Source organism: Microtus ochrogaster, unplaced genomic scaffold, assembly GCF_000317375.1.
Source record: "Microtus ochrogaster isolate Prairie Vole_2 unplaced genomic scaffold, MicOch1.0 UNK12, whole genome shotgun sequence".
In the NCBI taxonomy this organism is placed as follows: domain Eukaryota; kingdom Metazoa; phylum Chordata; class Mammalia; order Rodentia; family Cricetidae; genus Microtus; species Microtus ochrogaster.
Genome location: NW_004949110.1, coordinates 8,061,407 through 8,064,959, shown reverse-complemented (window position 1 = coordinate 8,064,959; position 3,553 = coordinate 8,061,407).

Genomic DNA, 3,553 nt, shown 5'->3' with positions numbered 1-3,553 from the left:
ACATCCCCTCCTCTCCACAGCACATCCCCTCCTCTGCACAGCACATCCCCTCCTCTGCACAGCTCATCCCCTCCTCTGCACAGCACATACCCTCTGCACAGCACATCCCCTCCTCTGCACAGCACATTCCCTCTGCACAGCACACCCTGTCTGCACAGCCCACCACCCCCTATGAACAGTACTGGGTTTGTCTGGTATGGAGACAGTGCAGGAGGTGGCAAATGCCTCCTGACAAGGCACCATAAAAACACTAGACTCCTCACCAGTCTAACACAGATTGACGAGCATGTGTCCCTTTGTATCTGTAGGGAAGATGGGGCAAGTGGGAGCCCAGGTAGAAGCAGGCTGAAAGCAGGCTTTTGGAACAGAGTGTTTGTGTTCTGTGATTCCACCGGGCGAGGAAAGTGTGATCCACCTCCTCAAAATGTCCACAGGCTGTCTCTATCTTGGCCAAAACACTTTAGGCAAGATCTGTGGTCTTTGCCATTACTTTGCTTCTTCTTTCAAATTCTTAAATGTACCAGATTCATGCTCTTGAAAGCAAGCCTAGAACATCTTTTTATTAATTGATTAATTTTATTGAGCTATACATTTTTCTCTGCAAACCTAGAACATGATAATGTGCTCCCTGAGATTCTGGTCTCACCTGACAGCATTACGTATTTCACTCTTAACCTTCCGCTCCACTCAAAGTATTCCAAGCTTAAGTTTGTCCCCAAGAATGAGGAGCATTGCTATGCCAAACAAAGGCTCAAGGCCTCCAGGAGCTTCACCTGGCACATACTGGGCAATGAATACACGTCCACACAGAAGGGACCAAGCCCGACTCAGCATTGTAAATGCTTAACCATCACTTTCTAGTTAAGGGTGGGGGAATCTATAGATTTTGGTTTTCAGCAAAGAAACCTTTAACGATTAAGCTATAGACATTTTTCAGGCTCATTTCCTTCGTAATTGAGAAGCCAGCGATTTGGAAGAGCCGTGGAGGACCCTATACAAAACTTACTGACCTGTTTCTGACATCACTGGAGCGTGGTTGATGTTACCGAGGGCCGGTTTAGAGCATACTTAGCTGAGAGCCTGGCACAAGCCTGTCTGTCTACCTTTGCAGTGGTGAGCAGATGGAGGGAGAGGCTGATGCTTTCTAGACCTTCATTAATAAGCTGCTTCGAAACCACAGCCATTCACTCTGCAAAGAGTTCCTTGCAAATGCTCAGAGCAGTATCTGCTATTTCTCAATTCACACTGTGCACCTGCATGGGCCTTCCGGGTGTTTTCATGCAAGTAACCTCACTTCATCGCCATAATGATCCTCTGGGGGAAGGAGAGTGTTATATGCATTTTAATTCTGAAAATAAACACACACACACACACACACACACACACACTTTGGAGAATCCAAATGATTGGTCAGTTTTCTGCTCAGGTTTGTTTAAGGGTGCAACCAAATGTCCATCACTCTTTCATAGGGCCTTCCCAAGAGATCAGAAAGCAAGCACTGTTGATAAGCAACTGACCCACCTTGCCTCTCACCAAAAATCCCATTTCTTAGACTCCAATGCAGTGACTCCATTTCTCCTACACTGGCGATGATCTCCCTGTGACAAAGGAGTCTGTGTCTTATGCTGCTTGTACTGAGATAAACTTTCACCTTCTCCTGTGAGATCCCCTTGCTAATGCTTCTGCCACCATCCACAGACTGTTTTCCTCAATGGTGACTCACTGACTGCTTTATTGGCACCTATTGGAGAATACAGTAGATGTCAAGGCCCTCCTGCAGAACTTTCACTAGCATGTCCTAGCTGTGAGTAATGTGTCTTTATATTTAGCATGCTATTAAGGCTAATTATACCTCCAAATCAAAGGAGATCGTTCAAATTAAATGGGAAATGATTAGGCTCCACAGAGTCTGATTTTCTGGTGAGCCAAAAGAAAGCTAAATGTGGATGCAGGGTTTCCAGAACTGGGGAGACACAATACCAGTTCTCAGGAGGGTGGAGTAAGGAATTGATAAGGATGGCTTCTGAGGGGTATTCCTGGTAAAAGGTATGAACCTCAGGGGTGAGTGCTGTCTTTGATGTGGAAATACCTTGCCCAGAGCACCAAGTGAGGCCTCAGAAAACCATGCATCAGTATAAGGACCTGGGCTGCACCGGGTCCTTATATGTCCTTTGTAACCACAGGGCTTCTGTGGAAATAGAAACAGACTCAGTCCCTTGCATCTCATCCTGCGATTCAAGCGCTCATCTCCATGTGAAATGGTAGACTTGGGGAAGCCTGGATGAATCTGGGGCTCTTGGGAGCACTCTCCATCAAGAAACTGTCTTTGCATTTTCACTGTGGAGTCTCACGCTCTGGAAAGCACACCCCAGGGCTGGAGGACAGACTCTGGGATATGTTTTCTGGCTTTATATTTTATGACATGCATTGAGATCTAGTATCCTTGATATAAAGTCTTAAGTGAAGTTGTAAGATATAAAACAGATTGGAGTTTATTGCCTTGGTTCAAGGAGAGGAGGCATCTGAAACTCCGGTCACATCGTCCTGTTCTCCAGAAGCCCTCAGAGGGTCTGTGTGAATATTGCCAGAGACCATGGTGCAAGTCTGAAAACCACTAATTGTAGTCTAAGCATTTTTCTGGCCCTTGACTGTTTGGTTTTTGCTTATGAGAAATTAATCTTAGGTGACCTCCTGTAAGGTCCTTTCTTGGCTCCTGTTCAGAGCGAAGGGTTATACTTCCCCTGCCCCGTGCTCCCTTTTATAAACACACTGATCTCTCCATTGGGTGCTCATGTGTCCCCTGCACTGGATCCAAGGCCCCTGAGTGCCAGCTTCATTGAATCAAGCAGAAGAACAGGGCTACTGGGTATATGTTAAATGGGACTTCTACTGAGGATAACTAGGAATCTGTCTATAGCACTCAGAGATGGCCACTCAAATTGAGGCTGCCCAGGAAACTGTGAGAGACACCTCCTCTGAATTTTAAGCCAAAGTGTCTCTCACTTTCTAGGAATATATTGAACAAGGACATCATCTTTTCAAGAATCAGACCTTCAAGTACTGTCTTAGGCTTTACTTTATCCTTCAAGTGCTGTTATTTTTAGTTCTGTTTGTTTGTTTCCTTCTGCACACAGTTAAATTTGCTGCATACTCTTAAAGTCTGGAGAGCTGCAGGTTGTCTAAGCACCTCACATTTACCCCTTTAATGTCCTTCAGTTTCATCCCATCGCTCCAGCTTGGAAACTCTCTGAGGGAGGTTTCCTCTACCTTCTGAGGCTAATTCTCTGTCTAATATTGGAGAATCTCTAGACTAAAAAAAATGAGATGCTCGATAGCCTTTTAGCTCTTCTTTTAGCAGGGTGGCTGGTAGTGTGATAGTTTCCTTTATATAGGTCACCTTGATGACAATGGAAAAACAAAAAACAATAGGCATAGAGTTCACTCTTTTTTCCCTCCTCCCTCTAATTATTTCTTCTTCTTCTTCTTCTTCTTCTTCTTCTTCTTCTTCTTCTTCTTCTTCTTCTTCTTCTTCTTCTTCTTCTTCTTCTTCTTC